Genomic DNA, 24,356 nt, shown 5'->3' with positions numbered 1-24,356 from the left:
GCGTATGCCTACTTATGAGTCGTGTTCAGCTTTAATTAAATCACCGTTGAGATCTCTGAACTGATTTCAGTGTCTATTTCAGTATCTATCAGTTATCTGTCAAATTATATTTTTAAACAATCATTGTAAAGGGTAGTTCAGATTCAGTTTCTATTTTTGGTGACAATACAGAATAACCTTTTGAAACATATTGTCTGTCATGATGTTTCCTGTTTGGTTTTTTTTTTTATTATAATTGTTTTTATTTTTTTTTTTTTCATTTATTAATTGTTTGCCTTTTGATATTGAAACAAAATACATAAAGTGTACTGATCAAGCATAAACAGAAGAAAACTTCTAGTCTTTTTTTAAAGTGTCATCCCTAACATATATATATATATATATATATATAGAGAGAGAGAGAGAGAGAGAGAGAGAGAGAGAGAGAGGGGAGGGAGGGGGAATCTCTGTACAGTGTGATTTGATAATTGCTTTATTCACCGAGTTGAAATGGTGGATAATCGCGAGGCTTGGATAAAGCAAATGTCAAATCACACAATTAAGAAATAAACAACTATGTTAAAAAGATGAAAAATGAACTTGGTTTGTCACGTGATCAAATCCTTGAAGCCCGAAGGTCTTCGCAGTAGATTTGATCACGTACCAACCAAGTTCACTTCACAGTGAACTTTTTACCAGTGTTGTTTATTACTTATATTTATATTTGAGACGAATATTCGAATAAAAATATTACAAAAACGGCCCCTCATATCCTATGTTGTGATACGCAGTGACCTAGAAATGGAAGTTATATGGTCATGAAAGTTCGCCTAGCTCCAACATTTGAATGTTTCTATTGATGTTTCGCGATCAAGTTCAGGAAGTCTCTCTCCATAATGATAGGACAATGATCAATAGTGAAAACAGTCTTACTGTTCTGTGAGTTCTCTATATATGTTAAGTCAAAAGCGGTGGTATCGTCTTTACATACTTCAAAGAAATTTCGGGTTAAAAAAGTAAGCGCGATTTTAATTAATTCACACCAAAGGGAAAGAAGATCTAACGGACATCTGTTGAAAAAAAAAAATATCCACATGTTTTAATTACTCTATCTTTGTCATCGCTATCAAGCTGGAGGTTCCGAAACCAGTTTCATTGTGACAGAAATATGTAGGCAAGATATCATCTCGCCGTGTGATTCGGTCACGCTATGACCTCTGACCCTCTAATAAATTCATACAGAATTGAACATATTTTCTCTTCAGTAGGTTCATCTAAGAAAAAATATATGCAAATGCAAATTTTTATAGATATTCTATTCTAACTCGTACGATTTTAGTTTTTAACACATAGAGATTACCCTGTTAAACTATGTTGAGTGATTTCTACAAATCGGTGACACGTAAATTTATGACGTCAACCTGATGACGTTGATATGCAAAAGAAAGTTATTTGTTGATGCAAAATGTGAAACTTGGAATGATACCTGGTCAGCTGCGTCTTTGAAAACATAAATGACAATTTGTTGGAGAGTTATCTCATACAAACTCTTGACTGGAAGCTGTAAGAACCAAGAAATTATGAATCCTATTCTGATTCTGTGTACGGCGATAGTTCTACTTATAGATCTATGGTAAGTTTTCTTCTTTTAGTGTAATGTAAGGAAGCATTGTTGAAAGTGACAAAACTTTCCTGCATGGTGAAATGAATCTTGCATCTATGAGAATAACATCCGTCATCGCAGTAGCCAGTACAATACATTGATTAAATATGACATTTCATTGAGGAATAATTAATCTTTTCTTCTTTTAACAAACTTTTTTGCTCATTAATATTTTTTTATAACACGAGAATTTTCACAAAATGAAGTTTCGATCAATTTACATCTTGAAGGAGGGATTGTGTCCAAACCGGAGTACTATTGATAAAGCATACCCGTGGATAAAGCATAGGTTTATCCAATGGGTGGTATCCACCACACGTATGATATATATATATATATATATATATATATATATATATATATATATATATATATATATATATATATATATATATATATATATATATATATATATATATATATATATATATATATATATATATATATCACTAGAGACAACACTGTATATGCTAATGTGTAGGATCTTCTAATTACATAGACAGAAGGTCACGAATTGATTTTTATATAGAACACTAAAAAAATGACTAACAACACGAACAATAGAATTCGAAATGTCAAAAATTCAGGACACTATGTCCCTACCTCAGGGGAAAGAAAAATTTAGAAAAAAAAATCGAAAAAAAATTCCACTAAAACTAAACTACCAAACTCTATATATATTCACAATTATACATGTTTGATTTCAAAGTTGAAAACAAATTCCTTTAAATCATTCCGGACCTCTATGATATACGCCCGGTCATCTCTGTGGTGTAGTGCGATTTGCATAATTGGACAAATTAATTATCGCTAATCGATTAAGAAAAAGTATTAAATTGTACCATGTTGTATTCTCTCCAAATAGCGGATCTTTAAATGATGAAAAGAAACAATTTGAAAGATTATATAAAAGGGAACATTATCATAATGAATTTGGAGTTAAAAACAGCATATAGAAGTGCCCCGTTTTCTCAAACACTCCTCCTTACTTTTCAGTGTGTCAAAGTTTCCGACTTTCGACGTAAAATTTTGTATCAAAATTGACCCTCAGAGGATTTCTTTCATAATATCTAAAATTGTTTTGAAGTATTGCAATAGAATTTAACTTTATTGGTACCTAATTTAATCAGTATTTTTTTTTTCTTTTCAAATCAATAATCGAGTTTATTTGTCAGTAATAAAACGACTTTTAATATCAAACTATAATTGTAAAAACAATTAATGCTGTAAGAGACTACGAATTACAAATATTGTTTTCAGTGCGTAATTCAGAGTTTAGTGAAAAAGGTTTGTACATAGACGATTATAGGCATTTCACCGGGCGGGTCACATACCCAATGACAATCAATTACAACTGAACATAGAGTATTTTATCAGTTTAAATACCAATACATGTAGTACTGGTGTAGCAAGTTTTATTTTAATTTAATGTGAATGGTTGCAATTCTTAGCTTATCTTTGATTAATCGAAAATGATTTAAATAAAGTCCGAGAGATTCCGAATAGAAAATCCAGATCGAGGCCAAAGCGTGTAAGAATCGTATACAAAGCGTTTCGTGCAGGCTTTCTTGTAAACCGGACAGCCTTTCGTACAAAGCGTTTCGTGTAAACCGTGTAGCATTTCGCAGGACTGTTAAGGCGTACTACGAAGAAATCAACGGAATATAAACGTGCATAAATACATACCTTTTTAAACTCAGTTTATTTTGTGTAAAGCTACGATATTATCACATGACTTTAATTTTAATTGAAATAACATTGTATATCCTGCTCTGTACAGAATTTGGTTTGGTCATGTTATTTGACAGTCACGTAATAAATGCTTGTAATGTGTACTGTATATTGTAGGTCATAAACAAATTTCAATATCGCAAGGCCATACCCTTGTTAGAATTTAAAAAATTCAGTAATAAATTGTTTCTATATAACTTGTAGTATATGAAAACTGCTACTGCTTTAAATAGAATTCACATTTTATTAGGTTAAAGTTAAGTTAATTGGCTCTCGTCGAAATGTGCGTGACCTTTACCATTTATTTTATTTATTTATTTAGCAATGCTCTCCATTTCAGGAAAGCAGCAGCACTTTTCAAGTTTTTAAAGGAATGTTTCCGTTATGCATATTCAAAAAAAAAAAAAAAAAAAAAAAAAAAAAAAAATGGTCAAGAACTATTTAGTGTATGCCCTTGCGAATAGGCGATTTAATGAGGCACCTCGGCATGAAACGTGCACACCCTGTACACAAAAACACTGTAGAATTAATTCAATACATTCCCTTGATAGTTTTTAAATAATGGCTCTAAACAAAGGTTTCAGATTTGTATTAATGGTCTACCTAAGATTTGCAAATAATATTCTGTTTAATAATAAAATTGCGTTTTTCACTGTGGAAAAATTACTTGATCCGCCTCTCATTGCACATAAAATGCGTCAAATTTCACCATGATGACTTCATGTCGACAAGTGGATTGCAATCAGTGACTTGTTTATACATGTATCTTGCTGTGTGGGAGGGATTTAACTGGCGACAAAAATGAATGCAGTGGTAAGTTTTGATGTAGTTCATCACTCTTGTGCAGTTTAAAACTGCAAATTATTTCAATTTCTGTCGTTGTGAGGAATTGCTATATTTGTGTGATGTCACAGTAGACATTTCCCGTATGAATTAGGTCCCACCTCCTTTATGCAGCCTTGTGACGGTACATATTGTCGTTTTGTACATATTGTCGTCGGCGACAATGTGTACCTACCCTCACGGCACATATTGTCGTCCTTCGGTACATATTGTCGCCGGCGACAATATGTACAGAGACGAGCCTTATTTTTCTCCTGCATAATGGACGACAAAATGTACAGTCAAGCACCAGCACAAATTGTCGTCGGCGACAATATGTACAGTGAAGGTCGGCACATATTGTCGTCGATATATTGTTTTGACGAATATTTACATGAGAAAGGAAAGAGAGATTGACAAACACACACACACACACACACACACGCACGGAGGGAGACAGACAGCATTACTCGCAATATATACTGTAGGGAGGAAACTTTTCCTTCGGAAATTATGTCCAGGATTGATGTACATCACTATGATATGTTAAAGATACCGTAATTCTTGAGATATCTGATAAATCAGCTTTTTCCTTTTTTTCTTGTTACATATACTTGGAGGTTAAATACAACATGTATTAGTTTTTTATTCAGTAGTAACGATTATTTGGAAATTCTTTTTTGCGTTATTCTTATATACAATCATATGCCGATATAATTGGTGTTGGGGTTGACATTTTTAGATCACCTGAACTGGAAATTCAAGTGAGCTTTTCTGATAACATTTTGTCTGACCGTCCCTCTGTCTGTAATTTTTCACAATTTCAGCTTCTTCTCAAGAACTACTGGGTCAATTTCAACCAAACTTGCCACAAAATCCGTGGATAAAGGGGATTCACGTTTATTCAAATGAAGGGCCGTGCCCTCTTTCGAGGGAAGTAGGTAAGAATTAGTGAAAATTTGGTGAAATCTTTTAAAAAATATTTTTTTTTTTTTTTTTTTTTTTGACTAGTATAACCTATTTGTTTAACTTGTAGGTACTTGCACTTTAGTCCACAGGTAAAATTTCATAATTAAATAATTTACCTAACCTAACAGTAACACATATTTACATACAAATTACGTTTTTTTGCTTGTCAAAAAAATTCTGAACCGCACCCCTCCCCCTCCGTTCTGAAAATTTTCTGGATTCACCACTGACAAACAGCAGTAGGCCCGTGATTAGTGATGTTTATATGGAAGCATCCTCAGGTAGCGCAGATTCAAGCATCTTCAAATCAAACCGGGTCTAAGATATGGGGCCACATATAGGAACATATGGGAAAATTCTTTAAAAATTACCTTCTCAAAAACAGCAAGCAATGATTAGTCATATTTATATGGAGCTCTGTCGTGCATTGTCTTGCGACATGTTCTGATAGACGACAATATGCGCAGTGAGGGTAGGTACACACATATTGTCGCCGGCGACAAAATGAACAGGACGACAAAATGTACCGTCACAGTCACGCTGCATGAAATAGCATACGAGACACGTCAGTGTGATTCACACACCAATTACATTCACAAAACTACCAAAAAACAACAAAAGAAATATTTAAGCAACAATATCTGTGAGGCGACAATATGTACAGTGAGGGTAAGGTACATAATGTCGCCAGCGACAATATGTACATGTTTAACTTTTCAGCCGGCGACAATATGTACCGATGGACGACAATATGTTCAGTGAGGGTAGGTACATATTGTCGCCGACGACAATATGTACAAAACGACAATATGTACCGTCACAAGCCTTAACAGAGCTGCGTTTGTGCAAACTGTGTAGCGTTTCGTGTAAACCGTGTAGCGAGCGTGTACCGTTCGTGCAGCGTGCATGTGAGGTAGTAGCACGTTTCAGGGTCTGTACTACATATGTAATATTTTCCAATTTTACTTGTCCATGGTTTTAACGTCTTTTTTTTTGGGGGGGGGGGGGCAAGTCCGCTTCTCTCTTAATATTGTATTTTTATGAAATAAATTAAGCAAGTACAGATGTCTTCTACATCATTTCAAAATTTTCATAATTCATTAGTCAGCCCCCGGGATTCACAATTTTCATTTTTTAATAGCTCTCTCTCTCTCTCTCTCTCTCAGATACATATTTTGGGGCATTTATATGACGTTTTTATTTCCTAAACTTTGAGCAGTATTTTTAAAAGGATTTTCGTCTTAAACAGTTCAAAGTTTATTTACTATAATCTTTCCAAAATCAATATATTTTCACATTTTACACCAATTTGACTGAAGGAGTTGGACCCCTGGACTACTTTTAGACGATAAGGAACATACATGTATGTGCAGGTGTAGTTTACACAAAGTGCCCTCTGATGAAAGCTGGTCCATCAGTTATGAAATGTACGTGTCAGACATAGAGACGTTCTGATGCTTCGGTAAAATAAGCTTTAATTTGGTCAAAGATATTGATAAAAATTGCGAAAAATTGTTGCAGAAAAACATATATCTTATGGGTGCGAATTCAAACTGGGGTTCATCCCCCGGGACTAAAGGGAAAGGAAGAACTATGTATTCTGATTATGTGTTTTGATTACTTGAAACTACCGGTAGTTTCACATATTTATTGTTTGTTACATGTAGATGGTAAACTATACTTTCAACATTTATGGGATTTAACTCATTGAAGTTAAATCGGTTTCTCAAAGCTAAATAGTGTTATTGACATTTTCACGGCTTTTTTTTTTTCGGGTTTTAGCCACCCTAGCTCATTTGTGGGTATTAGTGTGAAATATGACCTCAAGGCCTCTCTACAGCCCCCCTGCATACTCTTGGCATTCAACTCGTGGAAATTCATGAGGTAGGACGGTACGAATTGATGTATGTGGACATTTCATTTTTGTTACCACTATACAGGCTGAAGTTATATTTCACGTGCCTTCCGATAGGAGCCTTTGCACCGTTGTACATACCGTTAGCACGTTGTTTTGTATGGTATATTTTGGAACTTTTACGACAATAATTGCACAAAAATGCCGAAAAGGAAGGCCACCATCCAGACCTCAGCTAGCTACATGTATAGGCGACGCACAAAGGGGTCCCAGGTACCATCCGAAGTTAACGAGGACCATATAGCTAAAATACGCCACAGTCTTGACCACCAGTAAAGGGCCACTTGCATTTTTCAGCGACGCCCAAATGAAAGTTATAACGGACGCCATCTCGGCAGGATTAGCCGACAAGGGACCCAAAGCTGCTCCTTTCCCCGTCAGAGTCGCGGATCCTCCTATAGGCGACGATAACCTCCCAAATAATGACTTTTTTGATTCCATTTGTTCAGATTTTACGGGGTTGATGTATACCACGCATGGCTAGTGCCCAGTTATTGTTTTGAGTTGGAATACAATGTCCCTAATAAACAAGGTACAAATTTCCGAAGGGCAATAGGTAAATTAGTTACTGTAAAATCATTTAAATTCGTGGGGGTCAATGTTCGTGGGCAAGCAAAATTTTATTGGTTCGGGGGGATGTAATTTCGTGGGCAGCTCGTTTATTTGGTAGATCTAATTAATCAGTACGTTGACAAAATAGTTGTTCGTGGGGATGTAAATTCGTGAGTAAGGGTTACCCACGAAATCCACGAACATTGATCCCCCACGAACAATGATGATTCCTCAGTATTTCTCAGACTCAGATGACGAAACGCAGTATTTGTAAGTCTGGCAATTACCCCGAAGAAAAATTAAGCTTAAAGTCAATACTGTCACGGATATATAAGTCTGGACAAATCTTTTTCTTGTGTATTTGTCTATATATGTGACAGGACACCCAGAATGAGCCATTGCTTTATTTAGGTATATGCTTGTAGGTCATCTGGACTTGGTTGGCTTGACTACGATATTCGATTTCGTCTAAGAAAAGGACAGAACCCCATTATATTGTTTGCTAATGTATACCAGGAATTATGTTTATAGTACATGCAACCCCCTTTAGCAACCAGCAATTTTAACAGCAAAGATCGAGGGAGCAAATGCTTTGATTTTCATTTATTAATTTTCGGGGTTTAGTTAAAAAATGCCATGTTTTATAAGCATCTATGCATACGTTGTTCACTTAACCACCATTCCGTTAAATGCTCATTATCGTTTCAGTTTTTAGCACAGTTACTTGTATCTGTACTTTAAAATATCTGGAAGGCCCTGGGGAAGAATAGTGCATGCTCTAACCAGGTCATCTTCTTTAAATTAAGTATTATTATTATTATTATTTATTATTATTGTTTTTTGTTGAATAGTGTTCAATGATTGATGACATGATCGCTTAGTTGTGTTGGAGGTCCAAATAAAGCAAGATTATTACTGGCTACCATTTGAATGTTGTAGTTTGGTGTTTACTGATTGATGACGTGACACTATCTTTGTTTGGGATGCACAAATAAAGCAAAATTGTCGCTGGCTGCCATTTGCATGTTGTGGTCTGGTGTTCACCAATTGATGACGTGACACTGTCCTTGTTTTGGATGCCCTAGTAAAGCTTAAACTGTTTCTTGTTCCATTTGTGTTGCCGCAAAGTGTTCACTGATGGATGACCTGTTCATAGCGTGTTTGTTTATCAGGCCCAGGTAGCAAAATTGATTAGATGTTTTGCTTATTCAAAGGTTTATAAGACTTTAGTTTACTTACATTTTCAGTATGTTAGTGGTTTTGGTGTTTAAGGGTGTTAGCTCTACTGGGGCGCAGACTGTGGAGCTGCTGCATCGTCTAGTGGCGAATATTCAGCTTAATAGTAGTGCTCACCTGGACCTTTCATTTAATTTATATGCAGAGGTCTTCAAGGACTTTATCTTAATTTTCAGAGTGTACATCTTAACCCAGGGTTGACCTCAGAACTGTTTCCGTTTCTTGTACTTGCATTAATTAATGCAGCCGTGACCATAACTGCCAATAAATTCGTTATAAAAACTTATGTGTCATTTTCTTATAAAGTTAAATATGGTATGTGCCCCCTTGTAAGCAGTATTTTGGCTTTGATGAATTACGCATAAACTAAAGTGGATGATAGAATTTAATTGTAACAAAGGAATTAGAAATTGATAATGTGTGTATAAGTTAGCAGTATGTGACCCCCACCCCCACCGCGCGCCTCCCCAATCATGCAGTGTCTTAAACTCGATAGGGATCTCGGTGGTACTAGACTCCTCGTAATCTAATTGTGCACCTTAACGCAAAATTGGATATGCGCCGGTATTAAAATATACAGTATAGAGTTTCTGTCGGGATTTTTTTGTATTCATATTCATTTATATGCTGCACATATTTTTTTAAACACTTTAACTTAAAAAAAGAAACTTAATCAAAATCGATCTTACTCTTTTGGTATCATGTTCCTTTAAAATGATTTATATTTGAGTTGTGTGTGCATTTAAAAGTACTAAAAATGTAAATGTTGTGGGAGATGCTCATGTATTGGAATCTGAGTGGAATGGTTATTTCTGACACAAAGTTGTTTGAGTACTTTTTCAGACGTCCGCGTCTGAGAGAATTTAGTAGGAGGACATCATATGCCGTCTAACTAAAATTTACCTTAGCTTTATTATTTATTATGCCTTCAGCATTACAAATAATAAAACGCTGGGGCAAATTTTAATTCTAATCACAAAGAAATTTAAGTAATACACACCACATTTTACAAAAACAAAGCTAGATCATCACAAACATGAAATTACCCTTGTGTATTCCACTGGCTGACTCCTTTTTTTTCTTCTTTTTTTAAGCTAATCTTGTTGATTCTTTTACGGAGATCCCCCGTTTCCTCAACACACTATTCCTGACAAGCCTTGCGGCTGCTGGGATGTATGCCGTTGTCTGTTTGACAGAACAAATTCCCTAATATCCTGTAACTGGGCAGTTGAAATTGTTCGGTCAGAACAAGTTTTTTTTTTTTTTTTTTTAAACTGTTGAAACCTGCTGCTACTGTCTTTCTCTTTGTATTGTAAAAGGTTTTGTCTGTCGTGTCCTGCCATCTCATCAATAGTGGTTTGTACAGCCACTTCATCTCTATATCGTCAATGAAACTCAACCAGCTGAGGGAACTAATCTTCACTTGCAGTTACATGCCTGAGATACAGAATATAAGGAAACTTGTCCTGCCAAACAGACAACTGCATACATCTCGTCAGCTGCAAGGTTTGTCAAAAAGGTTGTTTTTCCCACACATTTTTTTCAAGTATAAGTCAGGATTTTACCTGACTAGGGGGTATGGGGTTTTTATACCTTAATCACAATCACATGCCTTTTAAACAATATTTCACACTGTTTATACATATACAGACTTAGTCATTCAGTTCTGTAAAAAGTTTCCATTTCTCATCAAATAAGCTAGTACACTTGTTTTTAAATGCTCTTTATCTTTCAATTTTATACAAATTGGTCCATAAAGCTTTAAAGTTGTTTAAAAATAAAGGAGTTCCTTCATTTCTAGAACAATATGTAATATTTCAAATGACAATTTATAAAATTAATCATTTCACTTTCAACACAAAAAACAAAAATGTTTTCTTGTCAATTACAATATTAAATGAAAATAAGTCATTGAACCAAGCATAAACATTTGTTAAACATGAAATAACCTCAACACATTCATTAAGAAGATGCTCCAGTGTTTCACATTCTCTACTACAAAAGCTGCATAAATTAATTCATTATCTATTTTTTTTTTTTAATTTTTTTTTTACAATAAGGTGTTTTTGGTTAAGATTTTATGATTTAGTCGGTATTGCAGCCACAATAAAAGGTATGTTGGGGAAACGGAAGTTCTCCGCAGAAGAATCAGTAATCTTAGTTCGACTATTAAGACCAAAAAAATAAATGAGTAGTAGGGAAACACTTCAACCTCGAAGGTCACAATACTTCGTGGTTTTGACAACAACCCAAGATGGACAGATACTCAGAGAAAAAAAAAGGCAATTAAAAGGTCTGGATGCAGAGGCTGAAGTCATTCGACACAATGGTATTAACAAACAAAGCGACTTCACCAGGATGAACATCAATTAAATTTAATGCCTGATTTTGACACACAAGGCTGTTCTCTCCAAATAGTGCAAGCTTTTCAGTTAATCCACAATATCACCATTTTAGAATAACTCAAACATTTGCATTGTTTATTATTCCTATTATCCAATAAACAGTTCTTTACCAGCGTACACCAAATTGATAGAGGTCCGGAATTATTTCAAAGCAATTGATTTTCAACTTTTAAATCAAAAATGTAAAATTGTAAATAGATAGGATAAAGTAGTTTAGTTGTAGTGCAATTTTTGTTGTTGTTGTTGTTTGTCTATTTCCTTTGTTTTTATGATTTTCTATAATGTTTGTTGTCCCGAGGAAGGAACAAAAATGTATTACCTGAAAGTAATTTTAAATTCAAGGTAATAAACTCGGATTCGCCCATTTCATTTATATACAGATCAATGTTCTCGTAAGTATAACTCAGGGTATGGTTTAACTGGTCAAAGGAAATCATTTGTATGTCGATTTATGTTCTGCAAATATGCCTCAAAAATCTTCAGTTTTGGAATACTTTCAAAGATTTCAGGATGGAAAAACAGTACTTTTTTCAAGGTTATGCATGTGAAACTGAACTTGTATTCTGCAGTGGAACATCAAATATGATGTATGATATGCCGAATCCGTCAAACATACATGTAACAAATACAGTCTTGAAGTGAAACTTTTCTTAAGTAAGTTTTCTGCAAAATGTCCCAAAAAGCAGAGCTGGATAGAAAATTGTTGCTATCAGAAACATAATTATCAAGGATTGTCTACCACTTATTGTTGTAAATGAAGAGGACGTTTAAGAATTGTTTGGATTTGTAGATTCAAATTATAAAGTTTGAACCTGCAATTCCATAAGATCTGACGTAATGCAACTATTCATAAAGAATAATTAATCAACTGTTACAAAATTGTAAATACAAGTAAATTGGGTGACAGTTATAAACGACGTTAAACCGGATGCCATTGGCTTACTTTAGGTTACGCAAGCGCGAGAATGCTAAACAGTTCCCCCTAAGACAACTTGCCCTTAGGACAATTGGTCTTATTCGAATAAGAATTTGCTAAATAAAATCATTGGCAAACCTCGCTTAAAATCTGTCAGCGTATTTACTAATTCACTAGCGTATCCAAGATCCGAATCTACTCTTTAATACATATATCCTTATATGAAAACAAAACATATTTTACTAAGGTAATGTACATGGAAAATAATTTCGGTATTTCTATGGTACTAGCATTTAAAAAAGAGAAAGAATTTAGACGACTTTACAGCTTGAATTAAAAACTTCAACGTTTGGGCTCTAAAAGATTGGACACTCTTCACCAATTTCAGTCGTTGGGGGAGAGTGGATGGGTGAGGACCTGACAAATTCTTACAAGGAAAAACGTCATCTTACGTTTCTTGAGGGGGTACGACCGTAAATGAGCTTAGATTTCTAATGTATATTTTACACTGGCAAAAAAAAAAAATATTGAGGGACACACCTGAAAATTACCCTCGTTTTCTATAGTTAAGTTCATCGTATATACTTGCAAAATTATTGGGACCCCCTCCCCCAGGTCCTACGGGCCTGGCATCAAATGTAATTTTCAACAGAGATGTCTTCTCTTTCAAGGGGAACAACACTGTTAAAATCAGGACAATATTTTAAAATCTGAGCTCGATCAAAACAGTATTTGTGATAAATGGATGACCCCATTAAAAGGAAAAGGTTACATACAGTAAACAATAGATGCCTTTATCAAGTATTGATACCCAAGATGTACTGTGCTTCTATCATTCATTAATTACAGTTTTAGTTCGTAGACTTTAGCGTTAAATTATAAAAGAAATATCTTTTAATAACATATTTTCATTACAACCCAGAATTTCTTTCAGGTCTTTGTTAGAAACACAGGCATATGCACCACGCATTGCAGTCCTTTTTGAAGGACAGCGACCTGTTACATAGTATAAATAGCAAAAACTGATTCATTAAACGGTGCAAACATATTGGGATAATTATAATTGAGAGTTTGCTTTTTTGCTTTGTGACCTATTGCTTTCTTCCTTGTTTTTTTCTCACGCCTGCTTTATTGTAAATATTTCATGTTTGTAATATCCTCTCTACACTGTTGTTACAGTTTATGAGAATGAACTATTGTCGCTGTTCTAAATAAGGCTAGATTCATGATGATAAAACACTTTTAAGTATGAAAACAACTAAACAAGTAATGGGCAATATATGTAGGAAAAAATGACTTAATTATGTTCCCCAAACGAAGTTTTGGGAACATACTGTCTTTACTTTCTTTTTTTTCAAAATTTCTTCCCCGGTACTTTTTTGTGCGTGAGTGTTCTCGGAAACTACTCATGCGATTGAGATGAAACCTTTCTAAGTTTAACAGGCCTGTTGTGTAGATGTGCGGAACGAAGGTCATATCGCGCGCACTTGCATGCACGTGCGTGCGCGTGCGAGGAATCAAATAACTGATACAATTGAAACAGCTTTAACCTTCCTATTTTTGATGATATCCTTTGAACCTTATTATATAAACATGCATTCATTGAGAAGACAGGATGAGGTGGTTGAATTAGCAAGAAAGCACGCGCATGCAAGTGTGCTTCGCTCTGATTGGCTGAAGCAAAAAAAAAAAATCTCAAAAACCTTCTTGTTTTTTGACGAAATACTTTGATATTTAAAACATAGTCATACATAAGGTGCTTCTACATTATGACATATATATATGACATATCGTGAAAATGCTTCCATTCACGTGTGCTGCAATTTGATAGGCTTAAACTTTAAATGGTTGTAACTTTCTTAGTTTTCAACAGAAAACGATGAAATTTAGAATAAAGATAGGTATAATGGGTTCCTACATTGTGCTTCTATCAAAATTGAATGCAAGAACAAACATGCATGTATGCTGGATTCTGATTGGCTATTACTTATATGGCTGTATCTTTCATAGTTTTCAATGAAAATGTTTGAGATATCTTACATAGGTATTTATTGTGAGTCTCTTTACAAGGAAGACGTGGAATATCTAGAAAACATGGGCATGCACCTCCTCTGAAATCAGATTGGCCAATACTCAAAGATACTATATCGGCTTTTTTTTTTTTTTTTTTTTTTTTTTTTTTTTTTTTTTTTTTTGTTTGTTTGTTTTTTTGTTTTTTTGTTTTTTTTTCAATTAAATACTTCTGAAAATAAAGTATAGATTTATTACACAAAAGAACTGCCTAATTTACTGACGTTTGTAGGGAATGGGGCCCATAAGGGAGTAGGGGAGTGTTTGGGGAACATCTGAAACGGTTCCTGTCACAATTAGCACAATTTTTTTACGCTTTAGGCTTTAGTTCCATTGACATCTTAAAAATGGTTCCTGCCCAAACTTTGCTACCCACAGATGGATATGAAAATAATATAATACTTTGCATAAATTAGTTTGAAAATCATATCTTTTCTAGCTCCAAAATAAGTCAAAGGCGTTGAATAAGTGCTTATTTCCATTGTGGCTGTAAAAAAGGGAGAAAAAAAATCTCTGCAATCGAAGCATGCACTAACAATACTTCCACAAATTCAGATGAATACTTTATTTAACATATTCTGTTCAGCTCCCAATTTATCAAATCATTAATTGGAACGCTTCTTTTTTGCCTTTTCTTACGCAATAAAATGAGTTACACATATGCATATATATAAGAGGTTAAACTTGTCATTTAGTAAAGTTGTTTGGATCTACAGTAAGGTAAAGTATGTGCAATTGTTTTTTTTTTTAGTTGCCTAGAAATATTATTTAATAATTTTACATTTATTTTGCATTTTATATTAAGTGGACTATAACAAAGTGCTAGGACATTAACTTTATTGTATGATAAATTAATCACCCTATTATTGTAATTTATGTGTAAATCTTAATTAATATATTGTTATTTATGTATATATCAGATTTTCTTCCCCAGTTCTTAGCATAATAGCTTGCTTCCTGTGTCTAACAATGAAAACGTAAATGTAAAATTATGGTTAGTATATTCAAAACTCATAACATCAGTGAGTCCATCTTCAATGTGACTCGAAACGATCATTTGTCTTTGTTAAAATACCACAAAAAAAAAAAAAAAATAAATAAATAAATAAAATAATAATAATAATAATAAAAATAAGGTCATCAGTAAATGAGTTTAGACTATCTTTTTGGTGCTAGAACCACTTTGACGTCATAATTGATTTACACGTACTTTTCCTCGTACTCTAGGGCTACGTTTCTGTAGAAAATGACACATTTTCATGAAACTCAATTTGAAATCAAGTCAAACTAACCCCGATACCTTTATTGCATTTAATATAATTCAAAGAAGAGGTCGAGAAGATATAAAAAATATCGTTTTCTGAGAAACTGTAGGCAATATTTATACATTTCCTTTGTCGGAGATGGAAAAAAAACCACCCATATTTATACCAGACTTTCTTCATTTTTCATTCAAAACGACAGTTTAAAATATGGTTTTCCGGTGAGATTACCTAAAAATTATATCTTGATACACCTTATTTTGCCAAGCTATATTTGTAAAGGATCATTAAAAGAATGCGTAACTAACTCAATTTTGAGAAACCTGTGGGCACCTTCATTCACTAGATCTTGACCTTAAATAAATGTAAGCCCATTTTAAAGATTTCTCGGTTTAGGTTAATTTTAATTTATTTGAAATTTAATTTTGATTATATCACTTGACATTTTTTTTTAAAATTTCTATCCAATATTTCACCCAAAACAAGAAAACACTTCATTGTTTTCTTTATATAGAATTATTTGTTTCATTTTTTTTTAAAGTATGCCACCTGGGCATTGCTAAAAAATCTAACTCTGATTGAGACTATTTAAGTTTATCTTTTGATTCCTCTTCTTCAAGGGGTTTAAACAGGGATTCATTTTTAAAATACCTTTTTAGCCAATGAACACTGTAAGCTTTATCAATCAAAGTACTGAAATTAATGAAAAACAGTTAGCATGCTCTAAGATTTAAAAAAAAAATGCATGAAATGATTTTTAAGTACGTATAGTTTTTGATCAATGTCATCAGAGAGGAAGCAGACATACCGAACTTGGAATATTTTACTAAATGACAAAACCAATAACATCCCATTCGTACACCAAGACATCATTTTTGATCGATTGATACCATAAATGCATGTTTAAAAATATCAAAATGTGATTTCTTGAGTTTGAAAGACAAAAGTGCAATTTTTAAAATTCACTTTCGGTGGCGACCGGAAGTGCTCAGGATAAGGAAGGGAAATTGATGTAGATTTATCTGTCCTGCTCTATGGTTTCTGAATTCAGGTAATTGTTAGGTTTCTAGGACAGAATTTAAAAGGAAAAAATTTTTGATAATTCAAAATTTTAAGATTTATGAATTTGGAGTACCTGCAGATCTTTAGCTCGCTGGTCTGAAAAAAAAAATGGGATAAAGAAAGAAATTTTTTCAGTTTTTTTTTTTTTTTTTTTTTTTTTTTTTTTTTTTTTTTTTTTTTGTAGGAGAGCTTCAGTTCTGTAGCTATAATTTGAAGAAAAGGTAAACTAGTTGAATTAAAACAAACAACTACACTATAAATTTAAACTTTACACAGGGCTCACGGCGGAAGTGACCGGTCAACTTCGGATGCTTACATCTCCAAGGCACCTGATCCCACCTCTGGAATTTTTAGGGGTCCGTGTTTTATGCCATCTTAACATATTTGTATTGTTCATATTGTTGATATTTTGAGATCGATCACTGTTCGTTATCATATCCTTATACATTTAAATGTTGAAGTTCATCATCGGGATTCTGTATTTTTGAGGCACTGAGTACTTTTGCTTAATATTATGTGCTACTACGGTACTCACTGGAAGACGGACAAGTAAACTAGATAATCAAGTTTTACGAAATGTAAATATTTGACCATGCAAACAATTTAAATGTTCAAACGAGTAAAAAGTATATATGACAATCATTTAAAATAAAACAAGGGTCTTGCACAATATATATAGGGACAGATACTCAGTATTTGGCGCATACTTTTCATGCATTACTCTTGATATCAAAGAAAACGTGTGAAAAGTAAAGTTGTTGTCTAATCCAACTATACTAGTATTTATTATTTCACATGTACACTTAAAGTCATTGTTTGATGAACAGTTTATTTGTCAATCGCAAGAATTATCCAGTTAACAACGCCACTTACTTTAATATTCAAATTAATATGTCAGCAGAGCAATTTACATTGACATTTTTTATGAATAACGTATGTAAATTTCTATCGATCACCTGTATTTTCATTTCTATTCTCAAAGATTCAAAATAAAAATCCTAATTAACAGTTTGAACAAATTTAAAATATATTTACAACTTACATATTTTTTTTTCAAAAGACATTTAGCAAGTTTTCAAATAATAATTAACTATTATTGAAAATCTTTGTTAATTCCCAAGATTTTTTTTTTTTTTATGACTCTTTCATCATCTTTTTTAAAACTTTCTAAGCTAAATCTTTGCACATTATATAAAGGTTGGTGAATTTTAGAAGAGGATCACAATGCTGATTAAAGTTTTTATATGCAAGTTTTCTATTTTTTTTTTTTAAAATTAATTTTACTATTTTCAGTTTTCTATTTTTTTTTAATTAATTTTACTATTTTCAGTCTCCCATAAAATATTTATTTTTTCCAAAAATAAAAGTATGTGATCGTTTATGATTGATTGTAATAAAAAAGAGTACAGAATGTACCACTGTGTGCTAAACTTTTTATAATCTTTTAATTAGAGAAGAAATAACTTTTTATTATGAAAGTAATTCCATTGTTTCTATTAAAACAGTTGTACAATTTACAAAAAACTTAAATGAATTTAATGCTTTTGATAAAAGCTATTTTTTCATATATCACTTCACTTAATAAAAGGTATCTCTAAATACGTTGGTGTAAACTCATAAGAGAGTCTCGTCGGTAATAACCTTCAACCCCTTTAGTCAGCGATGAACCCGTCCATCCAGTGTCCATCGGCATAATTAGGTCAAATAATTATGGTCGTCTACAAATTGTTCATGAGTTGTGCTATATAATTTATAGAAAATCGTTCAACTCCCAGAAATAAACATTAACTATAAATCACGATTGCAGGATTTACCGACGAGTTTATACTCTGCAGGTAACCCCTAAAATTCAAGCCGAGTGATTATCTCGGGTATTAGCCTGTCAGAGTCAGAAAGGCAGTAGAGGTAGCGATGGTAAACAGATCATAAGTAGCGCTTTGACGAAGCTTCCGGTGTCGCATAGGTACATGTAGCACTTTAACGAAGCTTCCGGTGTCGACAAAAGTTGCGTAAGACCTTTGGTTACATGACAATAAGCGATAAGCGTATACGCTAACCGCTTAAAAAGTAATTCTATAACAATATACGAAATTCCCTATTTATTTAGTAAACTTCTTCCTATTTTATAGTACCAAAATGTTAGTGTTGTACTTGAGTATCGTGGTAGTGTTGTGGTCCATTGTGGGTGCTGAAGATGATTATAGGCTCTGTTTCACGGTAAGATCATCAACAATTTCTGTCTTCTATTTTGGTATTGATTTGTAATCACATAAATGAACATAAGCCGTATTTTAACCTCGCATAGATACAACTTAAGTGCTTTATCTTGCTTTAGTCATTGCTGTGTCAATCATTTGATAAACGAAATATAGGAGAACTTTTACCAAAATTAAAACCTCTAATTATCAAATATATTTACAAATCACAGCTAAGATAATTAGATCAAAACCACGTAACACAGCATTGACGCATAAACTGTGAAAGCACTTAAATACTATAGTGCCTGAAATAGCAGCAAAATAGATTGGGTTTATATTCTTTTCAAATATCTCAGTGAGAAACTTCGACAAATCAATATATATATATATATATACGAAAAAAAATATTTTGCAAGGACATGAAGGGCAAGGGATTTACAAATTTTAACCCATTTTTTCCAACTTAATACGTGTAGCGACTAACAGTTAAATTTCACCCAAACATTTCACTTGTAGAGACAAGAATGAAATTTGACATAAGTATCAGTCAGATAATACTGTTTCTAAAATCATCGTAGTCCATCGCAATTTCTCAAAATAAGAACAATTTACTGTAATATTTATCATACTTTGGGCATTTTGAAATAAATGAATGGACTCTGAAACAAACTATGACAACCAGAGAGAGAATCGATCATTTGTGTAAGAGGGGACTAATTGTCAACAACATATAGGAAGGAAATCTTAACCTCTGCAAAAAAGTGCGGAGGCATTTTGAGTTATGTAGCAAACAAGATTCTAAACCGTCTTTATATCAACTTCAACGATTTTGAAAAAAAAAAGGATATGAGATCATCAATAGCCAAGAGTTTTGTGGAAACTATTATTGACATAATGGAATCCCATTTAACATTGATAAAATGATACGAAGTTAACAGTACAAATAATTCATAAACAAACTCTTATTGTAAAAACTGGGATTAAACAAGGTACATGTACCAACACTATTCCTGATAGTTGTCGGCTGGGTAACAAGACAACCCTTAATAAAAGTACAAGAGGAATTCAGTGCCCCTTCAGTTATAGAAAAAACACGATCTGAACTTTGCGGTTCAGATCTGAACTTCTACTTCTATATAAAACTCTTACACACATGACAAAGGAAACAGGGTAAAATGAAGTTAAAGATGTATACCAAGAAAATAAAGTTAATAAGGGTCATGAACAAGAATGGAGGAAATGTAACATTCGAAGAAGATGATATAGAAGAGGTCAATCAATTTTTTTATCAAGGTAGTATCAAGAACAAAACTGAGGAACTGATATAAATATTTAAGTTAAAGTAAGCAAAGGAATGCAGGCTTTTGCAATGCTAAGATCAGCATTGAAGTCTATAGCAACGTCAGAGAAAGCCAAAACCAGAATATTCTACACCAACCTAAATCCGTCTTTCTTGACATCTTTACCCTAAACAGGGTTCCTTTGATGGCATTTCTCCTCTGAAGGGCTCTTCTGATTGAGCGTATCAACGGATATGTGATGGAAGCAGATCATACATAGAAATATCCGGTATGGAAGTCGCAAATTTTACTTTCACCTTTTAAGCAATACGTGAAAAAGGTAGCGGAGTTTGGGTCCCACACGGGATATCTTTGGCACCAATGGTAGCCTGTGACAGTACATATCGTTGTTTTGTACATATTGTCGTCGGCGTACCCTCACTGCACATATTGTCGTCCGTCAGTACATTTTGTCACCGGTTGAAAAGTTACACATGTATATATTGTCGCTGGCGACATTATGTGCCTTACCCTCACTGCACATATTGTCGCACCACAGATATTGCTGCTTAAAGATTTTTTGTTGTTTTTTGGTATTTTTTTTAACGTAATTGGAGTGTTAATCACACTGACGTGTCTCGTGTGCTATTTCATTCAGCGTGAGTGTAACGGTACGTTTTGTCGTCCTGTTTATATTGTCGCCGCCGACGATGTGTACCTACCCTCACTGCGCATATTGTCGTCTTTCATTACATGTCGCATGGCAATTCATGGCAATGCTTCCATATAAATAAAATTAATCATTGCTTTGCTGTTTTTGAGACGAAAAGTTTTAAAGAATTTCCCTTTATATTCTTATGTAAAACTTTGATCGCCCATTGTTGCCCCACCCTAGACCCGGGGGTCATGATTTGAAGATACTTGAATCTACACTATCTGAGGATGCATCCAAATAAAAATCACTAATCACAGGCCTACTCCTGTTCTCAGTGGTGGATCCAGAAATTTCAGAACCGGGGGGTCATTTGTGTGTAAAGGTGTGTTACAGTATATGTTAAGTAATTATTTAATACGAAAGTTTACCTGTGGTCAAATTGAGAGTATATACAAATTAAACAAACAGAATAACAAAAGCATAAAAAAAAAATCAAACGAAAGGGAGAGGGAGGGGGGGGGGTGCGCCGGTGCTAGATCCGCCATTGGTTTTTGAGAAGATTTTTCTTTAAATGTTCCTTTGTAATATTTTGATCACCCATTGTGGCCTCACCCCACCCCTGACGAATATGATTTGAACGAAACTGATTTTGATTTTGTTTGTTTATTTGTTGTTTTAACATCCCTCTCGAGAATTTTTCACTCATATGGAGACGCCACAACTTGCAGGTGGAGGGCTGCTAATTTAAACCTATACTGGCACTCAGGGCCATTGAGCAGAAAGGGATCTTTTTTGTGCCAGCACCTACAAAACTGAACGTACAACATGTAATGAAGCTTTCACATAAGTGTCATCTCTTTTGACCCAATAGTCCTTTTTTCGATACAGGGTCCCGGTCCTACTAGATTGGAAAAATTATCGACGTTTTGTATCAAATTGGGAAATTTTACTTTCATACAATGATTTAAAAAACTATAAAAAACATGAATTGATTGTTCTAAGGTAAAGACAAGAACAACAGAGTAAGTTCAATTAGGTTTTAAACTAACACAGTTTAATGTTTTTATACACACAACATACAGTTGGTGATATTGAGAATTTCTGGATAAGTAAATTGGGAATTTTTTTTTTTTTTTTTTTTTTTTTGGGGGGGGGGGGGGCGGCGGGTTCCCAGTTGGGAAGGGTCCATTTATCTGACCCAAATCAGAGAGACTGACGGCCCTGTGAGAGGATTTCGAGATGTCGACTAAATTTTCACTACTTTTTAACAACTTTCCTTCATTTGAACAAGCTTGAATCCCCTTTATCCACGGATGCTTTGTGGCAAGTTTGGTTGAAATTGCCCACGTAGTGCTTGAGAAGAAGCTGAAGATGTGAAAAGATTACAAGCAGACGGACGTACAGACGGACGACAGACAAAATGTGACCAGAAAATGTCAAGCCCAACATCGATTATATAGGCATATGTATAAGAATAACGCAAAAAATAATTTCCAGATAATCATTACTATTGAATAAAAAAAAAATTAGATCTCCAAGTATATATATAAAGAGATAAAGAATAGCCTGATTTATATCTCAAGAATTACGGAATCTTGAAATATCATAGTGATAAACACCAATCCTGGACACAATTTTTGACCTAAACCTTTTCTCCCTCGAGTAATGCTAAATAATACAACTTGTTTACTTATTTATCTACCATACAATTCTATCCTTCTGTCTACATGTCTGCCTCAGTGTGTGGGTGTGTGTTTGTGAGTGTCAATCTCTCTCTCTCTCTCTCTCTCTCTCTCTCTCTCTCTCTCTCTCTTCACGACCTTAATAAATATTCTTCAACACAATTTATCGGCGACAAAATGTGCAAATGTTCACAGTATATATTGTCGCCGACGACAAAATGTGCCGATGCCTGACTGTACATTTTGTCGTCCATTATACAGGAGGAAAAATGGCTCGTCTCGGTACATATTGTCGCCGGCGACAATATGTACCGATGAACGACAATATGTACCGTCACAGAGCAATTACTTGTATGGGAAACTGCAAATGTTTCAGATAAGAGTACTGTTAGCTTGTACTGCATATGCAGCTGTGACTGCTCCGAAGATTAGGTCTTACGAGTACTATAAACAACAACAACCTGTAATTTAAATGGCCGAAACTTGAATAGCCAATGATATTTCCTATTCAGGTACCGGACAAGGAACATTCGTGCTTAATTTGGTGCTCGTCTCACAAAGTCAAATATTTTTTCAACTATCCGCTCCACTAAGTCTCCTTTTAGAATAAAGTTTTAAATAGAGATTTATTTAGTCCTTACCACTTACCTTGAAAAATTTATTTTAAAAATACCTGCCACTGGGGTAATTTTTTCTCCAGTTTTTGATCACAGGATATACTAGGAATTAAATTATAAAAAAAAATCCAAGAGGTTTTATAATATGGTTTTTCTTTTTCATCTTAGTAAAGAAAAGATCTCACACTACATTAAGATCATTAAAACAGTATCACTTAAGTTCCTGGAATATGAATAGATTAAATAAGCGGTACAATAAAGACTATGCTATATATATCAAATACAAAACAAATTATATTTATTTGATACTCAAGAGTATCATTTTAAAAATCACTAATGACAATACGAGTACAAAATATTTATCAAGGGTCTCTGAGAAAAAGATTTTGGTTGTGTTTCATTTTCCTGCTAAAAAAAAAATTGAATATCACTTCAATAAAAATTAATATCGAATTATTGTAGGATAGGGACTGTGAATATGGTACCTGTCGACAGGGATACTGTACCTTAGGTATGTAAAATGAGAGAGAGAGAGAGAGGGGGGGATCATTGAAATCGTGCAAGTTATGTTCTTTTTGAATAAAATTCTTTACTTTAGATTTAGATAAACAAAGAAATAAATTGATCACTGTTCGTATTTGTACCTTTTACAATTAGTTAACATTATGAGCTAAACGGAATATCTGGAATAATATTATGAGATTAATTCCATTCAGATGAAGATTCAAGCCCAATTGCTTACGCAGAGACATTCATTTAAATATAATTTAATCTTCATAAAATTCTAATATAATATGTTTTGCAGCTTACGCAAACCATTGCAGTTTCTCCCACTTTTCAATAAAAAATCACACCCTTTTTCTATATTCATTTGACATTTGAAAAAAAGATAATAATCAAGGGATTTCTTAAAATACGGGATTTTGGAATACTATTTATGCTGAATAAAAATAATGAAATTATTTCATATATTTCAGACACTGTGACAAGCTGTGGACTGGTAAGTTATACATATATATAAGGTTAACCCCTGAGAAATATTAGCTGTTTGAATGTTCTAATAGATTCACATACTTTGAAGTATACAACACTGTGTGTTTTTTAACGGGTATTTTCAATACTAAATAAATAGAAAAAGTTTACTCTGTGTGTGGTCAATAGCAAATTTTCATCGCTTGACAGTAACTAGTTCCTTCGGCTGTGCATCAAGGAAAATTTGCTGTCTTGGGGTGATAAACTGCCTTCTGGCCAATGAAAACGTACATTTTTATTCCGTGTTTTAGTTTCGACCCTGCCCAAATGGACAAGTATGTAGTAGAGGAAGATGCATAGATGGTGAGTA

General features: G+C 33.7%; 1 long non-coding RNA gene across 2 annotated transcripts; it reads left to right on the top strand.

Annotated features, from left to right (window-relative positions):
* The first annotated feature begins 4,154 nt into the window (after positions 1-4,154).
* Positions 4,155-24,356, top strand: LOC133200436 (uncharacterized). 2 transcript variants are annotated; one of them, XR_009722939.1, is made up of 4 exons: positions 4,155-4,186; positions 23,477-23,525; positions 23,992-24,014; positions 24,298-24,356. It is a non-coding gene; the product is annotated as an uncharacterized LOC133200436 (long non-coding RNA). The 2 variants fall into 2 exon arrangements; XR_009722938.1 differs by lacking the exon at positions 4,155-4,186 and adding an exon at positions 18,716-18,799.

Source organism: Saccostrea echinata, unplaced genomic scaffold, assembly GCF_033153115.1.
Source record: "Saccostrea echinata isolate AGI-Se365-2 ecotype Australia unplaced genomic scaffold, CSIRO_AGI_Sech_v1 ptg000040l, whole genome shotgun sequence".
Classification (NCBI taxonomy): domain Eukaryota; kingdom Metazoa; phylum Mollusca; class Bivalvia; order Ostreida; family Ostreidae; genus Saccostrea; species Saccostrea echinata.
This window is presented reverse-complemented; position numbering and strand designations above follow the sequence as displayed.